Here is a 12,343-nt window from a genome sequence, read left to right as displayed (position 1 = left end):
ACACATCTCAAGAATGGAACCATCTCTATCAAGTATCGTAGCCTTCACCGATAGCAAAATTTTCCGCGAAACAATAGCTAACATTCTATAATCAGGGGAATGAGTGTATTAAAGGGACCCTAAAACAATTTTGACGATTTTCTACAAACGTACTGTGCCGTTAGAGTAGGTCCTTCTTATCATTAATTGACACATCTAAGTGTTCCGCGTAACGCATGTAATTTATTATAAGGTTTTGAAAATGCACATCGCTGCCGATCGCAGCACACTGCTCGGCGAAATTTTAAGCCGCCCCTACCCATATGACGGAAATCACCCATATGACGTCAGCGGGGTGAGCTGTGCGATTGGCTGACCAGGGCGCGTGATCGATAATTTTTCCATCTTTATGGTAAACAAATGATCTTCGTAATAGTTGGAATGTTATTTCATTTGTTTTAATAAAAAGACAGTAGCATAAAGAGTCTGCACAAGAACCATTTTTCAGTACACTTAAGCACTTCCGCCACACAGCAGATGGCATCTGCTTGTGTTACAGCGTACTCCATTTTGACGAGACCTCCGCGGTCAGAGTCGGTGTCAGTCTTTTCGCGCGCACTATGATTCGACTTTGTTGCCTTGTGGACTGCAAACGTAGCGAATGGCAATATGTCAAGCTACGACTTCGTGTCCCTCTGCAAGGCAGCATACGAGCGAACTGGCTGCTGCGCATCGAACTGCGGCTATCCCATCGGCACCAGGATTTGCGCGTTTGTAGCCGTCACTTTATACTGGAAGATTACTAGCGCAATAGCGTTTCGCGAGTCCGGTATTAGGGCAAACGCAAGGGGACAGGGTCTGGCCGCTTGACTGTGCCGTAACGGGATGAGCCATGGGATGAGCAGAAAGGCAAATTTGAATGGACTGCACGGTGCAGCCACCTGGTGGCACAGAGGTCAACCATACACAGTAGCAGTAACGAAGTGTATTCTTCTTTGCTGCTGGTGTGTATTCTTCGCAGGAGTGTAATCATCAACACGTTCTTTTTATAAATGTTTAAAATGTTTTATACGTGGTTAAAGCAATATTAGCGCTTTGTTTGGCTGGTTAAGTGCTGCGCCAACAAGTTGCTGGACCGTGCAGGCCGATCAGGCCGCTCACATACGTTTACGCTAAAGTTCCTTCATCAGCTTGAGTTGATGGCTCCAGTCATTTGCCGAAATGACCAGCTTGCCTGTGATTACCAAAATACCAGCCACGTTCGGCGCTACGACAGAATGCTCGCAATGCACGCTGCTTCGATAGCTCTCGCTTGGAGTCGATGGCCAAACGGCTAGAGCAGTCTCGCGCGCGGGGGGGGGGGGGGGAGGAGGGGCTCCAAAACAACCGGTAGTGGACGATTTGACGTCGCATCGTGACGCAGAACCAGTGAAGGCAGAGCTTAACCCCGCTCGCTCGGCGAACGAGGTAAGGAGGAAAAGCATGGCTAGGGAGGAGGGTAACTTCTAATCGCTTGTAGCTCCAATTATACGTAACGCTTCACTTAAATTATGGGGCGAATGTTCTACCTAAGCTGTACCATACGCGTCTACAAAATTTGTCCGAAGCATTTCAGGGGCCCTTTAAGAGAAGTGACTGCATTTGTTTGTTCGCATTACAGTATTACTCCGTAACCACTGCCCTCTTTAATGCCATAAGGCCCTGAGGGTATTTTTAAATATATTACCAAAATAGAATGTATCCCCGATGCCTACTTCAAAAGCACGTCTACAGCAACAAAAAATGCTCGTTACACTTTGAATGTTTTCTTTGCACTTCTCGCAGGCTACAAATCACCTCATGTTCGCGCACAAGTCTGGAAACACCAACGCTTCTATCATATCCAAACTACCACAAGCCACGCACACGTAGAATGATATTCCCGCTGACATTGCCTTGATAACAACCTGACTACGTTTCACCACAATTTTGAGTTGTATTTTTTTCAAAAGCGCTTTAACACGGTTTTGTCGTTAAGTTCGTTGTTGATTTTGCGATGTGTTGTGTATTCTTGACCACTTGCAGTCTAACTCTCTTTTATTGCTTAGTTCGCAAAAGGATTTTCTTGTGTTGCGTTTCTTGTTCACTTGCTTTGTGGCACTGTTGCTTGCGAATTGACTTGCACTTTGATTGCAATAATTCAACCCCCTTACTTAATTCCCTTTGGGCAGGTCCAGGTATTGTAAAGGAATAGACATCATTGATGCATTCTGATGTTAGAAGTCACTGGCCTATTGTTGGAATCATGTTGAGTGTCAATAATCAATGCTGAATGGAGCATTGCTGATGCTATGTTTATTGTCAACTTTGAAAGTCCGTAGACCAATTCATTAAAGGTATGGACGTCGTTATAGAAAGAACATTTTTATATGTCGTTGAAGCTGTCGAATATCAATGTAAATGATCATGAAAGACCTTAAGGTATGCCTTCCATAAATGTTGACTATCCTTCATAAGTGCATTCTACTTTTTTAAAATACTGGTCAAACATTTTAAGAAGCCAACAAACACTGACACCAAGGACAACATATGGGGAATTACTTGTGCTTACTGAATGAAATAAAGAAACGATAAATTAATGGAAATTAAAGTGGATGAAAAACAACCTGCCGCAGGTGAGAACCGAACCCACAACCTTCGGATTTCGCGTGCGATGCTCTATCGATTGAGCTACCACGGCGCAGTTTCCCCATCCACTTTCTAGGGTATTTACGTGTCCAAGTAGAACCCTGGGAGTGTTAGCCCTCGCCATCACTCACAGACCTTGGTGGCGGACGTGGAATGTCCCTTCTGCTGTAGGCCTAACGAGAACGTGATCTTTTCGGGTGAAGGCAACTGGTCAAAAAACGCACACATGCTACCCGAAGGCATCAATGTTACTGGATTCGTGACCCTCTTTATGTAATAAACGAGAAGAAAAGGGTTAAACAAGGGGCCCGGTTTTTATTAGTCATACCATATGAAGCCAAGAAATACTGACACCAATGACAACATAGGAGAAATTACTTGTGCTTAATGAATGAAATAAAGAAATGATAAATTAATGGAACTTAAAAGTGGATGAATAAACAACTTGCCGCAGGTGAGAACCGAACCCACAACCTTCGGATTTCGCGTGCGACGCTCTACCAATTGAGCTACCGCGGCGCCGTTTCCCCATGCACTTTCTACGGTATTTAAGTGTCCTCATAGAACCCTGGGAGTGTTAGCCAGCGCCATCAGTCCCAGACCTTGGCGGCGGACGTGGAACGTCCTTTCTGCCGCAGGCGTCACGAGAACGTGATCTTTTTGGGTGAAGAAAACTGGTCAAAAAACCCACACATGCTACCCGAAGGCATCAATGTTACTGGATTCGTGACCCTCCTTATGTAATAAACGAGCAGAAAGGGGTTAACCGAGGGGCCCGGTGAGCTATGTTGTATGACACAGCATTACTGTCGACCTCACAAGGTTCTGATAACATATACTTAATACTGCGGTGGCCACAAGTGTTGTGCGAAATAGTATGTGATTGTTGTATAATTTTATTGCCTTTACGAAGCGGTGATGTTGAAGCAGAACCCGGCTTGGACACGCTTTCAGAGAACCTAATTGACATGGAAACCTTACTGGAAAATCCTGTAGAAGAGATGAAAGTCCTGTATTAATTACTATAAGATGTACATGCTCGTTGTCTCCAAAGTGCGAATGCACAAAATCAGCTAGATGCTGACGTGAAGGCTATAATAAATGGGCAAAAGAACAGGAAAGAAAGATCAGTGGTATAAAGAAAGACCATTTAAACTTGAAGAAAAATCAGACAACTTCGATGACCTTTGCAAACGGTTAACAGAAATAACAGGCAAGTGCCCAGAGGGGGCCTTGCCTCCTTGCCTGAGAAATTAAGCGGTGTACTAAGAGAGAAAGCCTAGGCTACAGCTACATAAAAAGGAAAAGCGAAAATTTACAAATTTACATGTTGTTTGCGAAAATATTTATAGAGCATCCTCTTTTTATTTAAAAAGGAAGTGGACAAAACGCTGCCGGAAATGGAGAATGACTCTGCGTGTTTTTAACGAGGCTGCTACAGTTACCAGTCGAGCCGTCTTACGCGGCCGCTTGTATGGTGTGACTATGTTTTTCTAACCTTTCGCAGTGAGCGCCGTACGTCTACAACCGCAGGGTCCTGCGCTCTACACGGGTGTATGTGACTATTGGCCACGCATGGTTACGCAACTTCCCGAATAACAATACTAGTCGGTTTTCGCAATAAATTTCGTAGAGCAGTAAACGAGTGATAAATAAACTACATACAAATATACATTTCTCTATAATTTTTCCAAGGTTTATTCAAAAAACGCTACTAGAAATCCTTGTTTTGCACTTTCGCTTGCTTACTTTTTCTAGGCAGTGTTCTTCCTGCTTCTTTATGCGCGAGTCCATTTGATGTGGCTCTTTGTTTGTCAAGTAAAGGTGTTTCGCACAGGCGTACCTGCGAGACACACCTTATTTAAGTTATCTTTTGACGGTTTATAGGTCTTCATGGCGAATGGTGGGCATTATTTCCATTTCTACTAGTAACGGAACCTGATTCACCTCATTTGCTCAGAAAAGTTGCTTTGGGTTGGGCACACCGCGAAAATATATCCTGCGTACGTGCTTGAGAAGTACAGAACCTATTTGGCAGTTTAACAGATTGCAGTGATACTTTCAAGCACCCCTTGGTGAATTGGCAGGTACATTGAGGCATGAAATTTGATCTTTCTTGGTCTTGCCGACGCTAAACAAAGCTGGAGCGAAACAGTATGTAAATTGTCAACCATAATAAAAGTGTTGGAATTCTTGGGCGCTACAACGTAAAGCTATTCCAAACTCTTCTATTCCAAGTCTGCAATCAGCCCTCCGCAATTGGTCAAAAATTTTTGACCCCCCTCCTTGCCTGTCTGTCACGCGACGTCACGAAAACCGCGATAGCTCCCCATCTGATCTGACGCGTACATACCGATTATATATGATTGGACCGAACAAAAGAAAAATAATTATTTCTGATTCGACGCCTTTTCCGCATTATCCTTTGGCTACTGGTCAAAAATATTCGGGCTGCACCCACTTCACCTGCTTGTCGCGCGACATCACAAAAGCCTCGAAAACTCACTGCGTCAAAATTACGTGACCACCTTAAAGATGCATTACTATGCCCAACGCAACTGATTTTTTCTCTGAACAGCCGCAGGCTCCCGCGTTCCGAAAGTAATAAGAGATGGCTGCCGCCGATCACTCAGGCACTGGCTGCTCGGGCATGTCTCCCAGCATGGGTCTATTTGCGTACAATAAAACTTTTTGCGTGGCCGTGTAACGTTAATAATAATATTATTTGGGGTTTCACGTGCCAAAACCACTTTCTGATTATGAGGCACGCCGTAGTGGAGGACGCCGGAAATTTTGACCGCCTGGGGTTCTTTAACGTGCGCCTAAATCTAAGCACACGGGTGTTTTCGCATTTCGCCCCCATCTAAATGCGGCCGCCGTGGCCGGGATTCGATCCCGCGACCTCGTGCTCAGCAGCCCAACACCATAGCCACTGAGCGCCGTGTAACGTTGTCGAGCACTATCGGCACGTTTACGACCTCGCTCTGCTAACTATTACTTGCTAAAGATACATTTTAGTGGAATTCTTGATTTTTCGTTGCGTTCCGCAGCAATTTTCCACCAGCCACCTAAAGCCAAATAGATAAAGAGGACAATTCGTAGATGCCGGCACCATCGCCATTATCCGATTACCAATTTTCATTGCACTGGTTTCGGCCCCATCGAATCCCTCTCCACTTGAGCGTGCTCCTCGCCTCTTGTGAGCCCAACAGATAAGACAAGCTGCTCAGTGTAGGCAATGTTATCCGTTTTTAAAGCAAACAAAAGTGACTTTGTATAAACGAGGAGAGCGTTTTATTGTTCAGTTCAGGCAACCCTGTGGGTAACTCACTACCCGATGCTTAGAATAAAAACATATTACTACAGTTTTACGATATAGACCCCTTTAGGTACCAACTTGGCTTCATTCTCTGTTGGCTTATGTGTTCGTCATTAAAAAAAACGAGCCCTATGGTTCCCCTTCTTCTCTCATATATATATATATTATTAGTACGCGTTTAGATGCGCTGAGCATTTTATATTAATGCACAGAGACAGGCAACGGCCCAGCACAGTGAGCGCGAGCACCAACATAAACCACCGTCTTCTTCTTCTCGTTCTACAGGCGCGTATTTGTCACTACAATCCCTCCGCGACGAAAAAGGAGCCATCCTGGCTACCTAGGGAACAAGGAGCACTGGTGGGTCATTGTGCAGCTTCAGTCGGTCAACACGAACAGTTTCGTGTCCGCGACGCTGTTGCTCCGTAAATGGCTGAATAGGCTTAAATACGTAGTTTACCGGCGACATCTGTCGTAGAACCCGGTAAGGCCGTCATACTTGGAGCTCAACCTCGTAGTAAGGCCAGGAGTAGAGGCGCGAACGCGGAGCCATGCCAGCGTTCCAGGTGAATACGATGGAATGGGCAAGCTTGCGTCAAGACCATGTTTCTGGCTCGCCTGGTCTTGCGGATAAGTCAGCGTTCGATCTTGCCATTCTTCGGCATAAGTGGCGGCTTCGAATAGAGTCGTAGATTCGGAACCGTTGGGGGGATACAAAAAAATCGTGTCCATAAACGAGGAACGTTTGCGACAATAAGCAAGAAAGAAGGGAGAGAATTCTGTGTGTTATAATATTTGGTACGCGGGAGTGGAAAACATAAACATATGAAGACAGTGCGGCGTGCGATGGCGAAGAGGACACCGACTCTTTGCAAATACCAGCGAGAGAGCCATCATCATCATCGACACCGATTTGGGAGCGTCGACAGGGCTGCCTCAAAAAGCGTGGCGCGAGAGAGTGTGGCCCGTGGCGTGAGCAGTGCACGAGGTTCGACTTTCGAGGGAAAAAGGGCTTCCTCGCTGGGCGTCCGGCCCATAGGAACTATCGCCCCCGGCTTCACTACTCCACACGTAAGCCAACGCTGTCGCCGGCTGAGAGGCGACCTCGCCCCGTTTTTGCGCTGGGCAACTGGTCCAGGAGGGCTGGCGGTCCTGAACGGGGGTGATCGAGCGTTAGGCTGCGCGGCCGCAGGTCTACCCCGCCAGCTGTGGACGTGACCCGGGGACTGCCGCCGTGGGCTCCCGAGCGCTAACCCCGCCGGAGGGAAACCGGGCACGCGGAGGCTCCAGTATATCGACTGTTGCGCAGGGCCACCTGAGCCCCGCGAGGCAGTCCGACCCTGCTGTCCGACCCTGTTCTCCGACCCTGTTGTCCGACCCTGTTGTCCGACCCTGTTGTCCGACCCGGCTGTCCGACCCGGCTGCCCGACCCGGCTGTCCGACCCGGCCGTCTGACACGGCTGTCCGACCCTGCTGGCCGACACTGCTTTCTGGCCCCGCTGGCCAACATCGGTTCCACGAGGTCTCCGACACGGCAACACGCGCTTCCGCCTGAACTGTAGGTCGAGTACAATTGACCGCTACATATATATATATAGCTGCATGTCTTATGAGGTATTTTGGGGAACTGGTGCGTGTGTGTGCCATTTTCTATTTGCTATGTGCGTCAATACAAGTCTGATATGTGTTTGTGCTTCTGCGTGCTGCTTGTGCCTCTTTCTGGAGTGATCCTGCACCCAAGACATAGTCGCGCATCCTGCGCCACCAAGTCTACCGTGGTAAACTTAGAGGCGCTATTGTAAGCATACGCAATAAAGGGACGGATGCGGTCCCAGTTCGGGTGGTCAACGGAAACGTACATGGCGAGCATGTCGCCGAGAGTACAATTAAAGGGTTCAGTCATACCTTTGGTTTGTAAATGATAGGCGCTTGCAGTTCGGTGGAGAATGTTGCATTCGCAAAGGAGGGCTTCTACAGGTCCGGAGAGGAATGAACAACCACGATCACTCAGAAGCTTGCGAGGCGCACCGTGTCGAAGAACAAGGATACGAAGGCTGAACAAGCCGGCCTCATGTACTATGGCCGCCGGGAAAGCTGAAGTTTAGGCGTAGCGTGGGAGGTGATCAACGGCAACGATGACCCAGCAGTTGCCGTCTGGGGTGTACGGCAGAGGGTCGTACAAATCCATTGCGGTGCGGTCGAAAAACCGGGAGGAACATGGCAGCGGTTGGAGCGGCTCTGTTATCTTGTGAGGCGGGCTCTTGCGGCGCTGGCACTTGGAGGAAGAGTGCACGTACTGCCGAACGAAGGGCGAAGGGGTACATTCCTCTCCAGTAGTATTGAAGCCGTGCGCGTGCACAAGTCTTTAGACCACGCCATTGGCGCATAGTGGATCCACACGAAGAGAGGCACAGATGTCAGGACGTAGAAGGCGAGGAATCACTAGCAACGATTTACGGCCCTTCGGTAGGTAATTGCGGTGGTATGGGAGCCCTTGGATGACAAAGTGGCGAGCAGTGCGCCGAAGCGAGCGGCTGGTGGTGCGTGGTGACGGTTGAGGTAAATACTCTAGAAGAGAGGTTATCCAAGGATCCCGCCGTTCTGCTGCATGTTGGCGAATCTATCGGAAGAAGAATCGTAGTTGGAGACAGACGAAGCAACACATTCATCGAGGAGTGGTGATCGCGAATGTGCGTCGGCATGTTAATGCTTACGGCCTGACTGGTATACGACACAGATGTTATAGTCCTGTAGACGAGGCGCCCGATGAGCTAGGTGGCCAGATGTGTCTTTTAATGAGGTCGACCAGCACAGGGCACGCTGATCAGTCACGACGCTGAATGGACGGTCATATAAGTAAGGTGGAAATTTGGTGATTGCCCAAACGATTGCAAGACATTCTTTTTTATTGACCGAATAGTTCGTTTCTGCTTTGGTGAGAGTGCGGCTGGCGTAAGAGACGACGTACTCTTCGAATCTAGACTTGCGCTGGGCAAGAATAGTGCCGAGGCGTACTCCACTAGCATCTGTATGGATTTCTGTTGGAGCATCAGGGTCGAAATGGCGTAGAATAGATGGGGATATCTGAAAATAGCGTAATGTGGTGAATGCGTCATCGCAAGTGGTAGACCATGCCGAGATGCTTTCGCTGTTAGTAAGCAGCTGTGTTGAGGGGGCTATTGTGGACGTAAAGTTACGCACGAACCGGCGAAAGTAGGAACACAGGCAAATAAAGCCACGGAGTTCATTCAGCGTAGACGTCCCGGGCAACTCGGAGACGCGCGAAGCTTTGCAGGGTCGGGAAGAACACCGTCCTTGCTGACAACATGGCCTAAGATGGTAAGCCGGCAGGCGGCCAAGTTGCAATTATTCAAATTAAGCTGCAGTCCACCGTGTGAAAGGCAAGTCAGAACTCTTGCGAGGCTGCTCGAATGCTAACAAAAGCCCTTCGGAAAGACCACGACGTCGACCAGGTAGCAAAGACAAGTGTGCCATTTGAGGGATCTAGCAATGCTGTCCATGAGACCTTCGTAGGTGTTAGGCGCATTACAAAGACCGAACTTCATCACGTTAAACTCATATAGGCTGTCTGGTGTTAAAAAAAACAGTCTTGTGACTGTCAGTTTCAATCACAAGGACCTACCAGTACCCAGATCGAAGGTGTAAAAAGGAAAAGAACTCTGCTTCTTGAAGCAAACGAGATGCGTTGTCGATTCTACGCAGCGGTTGAACATCTATTTGCGTTACCGCAGCTCACGCGACCGACGGCGCACGTACGAAGAAACAGGATTGATGGATGGATGCAAAGAGCAACCCTTTGAAACGAGGCCATGGGTTGCCTTACCTGTAGACTCGGGAGGTTGTTGTGGTCTCTGTGATGTCTGAAATAATAACCAGCAAACACTTGCTTTGTGTCTTGTTCTGCCCAACTATATATGGATGGTGCAACACAAGAACAACCATCGCACAGTCTATATTATCCGCCATACTTAAGCGCAGCACTTGGTAGGGGCGGTTGGGTCTTAATGGCGCAAAGTTGGCGGAGACGTTGGCAAATGACAGAGCTGGGTGAATGCCTCATCGTACTCGGAAGACCCCGAAGTGAGGGGTCTGTTGCTTCTGAGTAGCTTTGTCAAGGATGATATAAGGGCCGCGAAATTGAGGATGAAGCGCCTGAAGTAATACAGAGACCTTTGAAACAGCGCAATTCTTTGACAGACGTGGGCATAGGGAATTCGGCGACGGCCTAAAGTTTCGCTGGATCGGGGAGTATTCCATACTTGGATAAGACAATCTAAAAGTGTCAACTGACGAGCTGCGAATCGGCACTTCGTCAGGTTTAATTGTAGACCCGCTTTTGTTGAACATGTCAAAACACACCGGAGCCGTTTAAGGTGCGTGGTTAAGTCAGGAACAAAAACTACAACTACAAGCACATCTGCCACTTCAAGCAGCGATGAACTGTCTCCCAGGCGGTGCCGAGAGAGAAGTTGCCTATGCGAGTAGGACATTGTTACGTGCTAAGTCGAACTACTCAACCACGGAGAAGGAATGTCTGGCAGTCGTATAGGCAGTCGGGAAGTTTCGCCCGTACTTATACGGCTGTGCTTTTCAAGTCGTAAGCGACCAGCATTCCCTTTGTTCGTTGACCAATATGAAAAGTCCTCCTGGACGTTTGGCACGCTGGAGCTTACGGCTTCAAGAATACGACATCACAATAGTCTACAAATCGGGAAGGCAACACTTCAATGCCCACTGCCTCTCGAGGTCACCCATTGAACCGTCGAGCGCCGACGAGGATGAATACGCAGGTTTGTTAGGAGTTCTTGATGCGGCTCCCATCTCTTGGCCACAGGAAGAAGACCAGGAGCTCAGCTCACTCATAGAGTACTTGAAATTGTGGGCTACGAATGTGTCAAAATAATTTTCAAGAAGTATACCCTCATTTTGTTAGCATAATGCAATTATCGACAGGAAAGACATGTGTTCAACAAGGTAGAGCTATCTGCTAGCAGCTCCCGAAATCTCTGCCCCGAAATCTTTCAAGCCTGGCATGATGATGCCACCTCAGGCCTCCTCGATTACACGCGAACAATGACACGAATAAAAGAAAGATATGATTGGCTAAGGTTCCAAGCAGAGGTGAATCACATTAGAAATTGCCTTGAGTGCCAGCGACGCCAAGTACCACAGCCTAAACCCGCTGGGCTATCGCAAACCATTGCAGTACCAGAAAAGCGATTTGCTCAAATTGGAATGGACCTTCTTGTTCCCTTTCAAATATCTGAGAACGGCAACAGATGGGTCCTAGCGGCGACGGATTATCCACCCAATACGCGGAAACCAACGCGATTGCGTGCGGCACTCCACCTGAAGGGGCACAATTTTTTATCGAGAACATTGTCCTGGGACATAGTTCTCCGGCGGTCGTCATAACCAACAAAGAAACCGCATTCACAGCTGACCATCTGCACATTGTGCTCATGCTCAGTGGCACAGCGCATAGGAAGACGACAGCCTATCACCCACAAATGAATGGGGTTACAGAAGGCCTCAAAAAGACTACTGCAGACATGCTTTGCATGTGCGTCGATGTGGAGTACTTGTTTTTGGGACAAAATATTGCCCTACGTCATATTCGCATATAATATTGCATTCCAGGAAACAACCAAAATGACTCCATTTGCTTTGATCCATGGTCGAGAAGTCACTACAACGCTTAATGCTATGCTGCCTCAAGACTACAGTAACTCAGACGCTGATGCCGCAGAATTTACTGAGCCCGCAGAGGAAGCCACGACAGCTTGCGAGCGTCAGAATAAATACACAGCAAGAACCTGACGCCCGGCAATACAATCTCCGCCACTGAAAGGGAAGTGCGCCAAGGCCACCGTTGCTTGAATATGTGTGGATCACTGCTAATGGATCCTCGCCAATGTGAGCAAGCTCGCGCGGAGTTTGTGGACGCAGCCGTAAATAGTTGAATATCTTTTCTTGATGCTGTACCCGTACAAACGCAACGTCTTCTCTTGTGAGGCGAGTCAGTGGAGAGGAGAGGTGGGCAAAATCCGCGATAAATCACTGGTAATAGGTGCAAGGGCCCAAGAAGCGTCTAACTTCTTATTCGCGTACCGTATGAACTTTGCGGTGGCTGCGATTTTATATGAGTTAGGTTTTCGTACACCATTTTGACCGAAGGCATGACCTAGGAACTAAAGTTCTTCAAACCCAAAGTGGCATATTTCTAGATTCAGTGTAAGCCTCACACACAGTATGGCTTGAAGAACTGACAGCAGACGTTTTAGATGTTCTTTAAAAGTAGCAGAGAAAACAATCATGTCAACGAGGTACACCAGGCAAGTCTTCCACTTTAGACCG

This window comes from Dermacentor variabilis, chromosome 8 (assembly GCF_050947875.1).
Source record: "Dermacentor variabilis isolate Ectoservices chromosome 8, ASM5094787v1, whole genome shotgun sequence".
Taxonomy (NCBI): Eukaryota; Metazoa; Arthropoda; class Arachnida; order Ixodida; family Ixodidae; genus Dermacentor; species Dermacentor variabilis.
Note: the sequence above shows the minus strand (reverse complement) of the source record.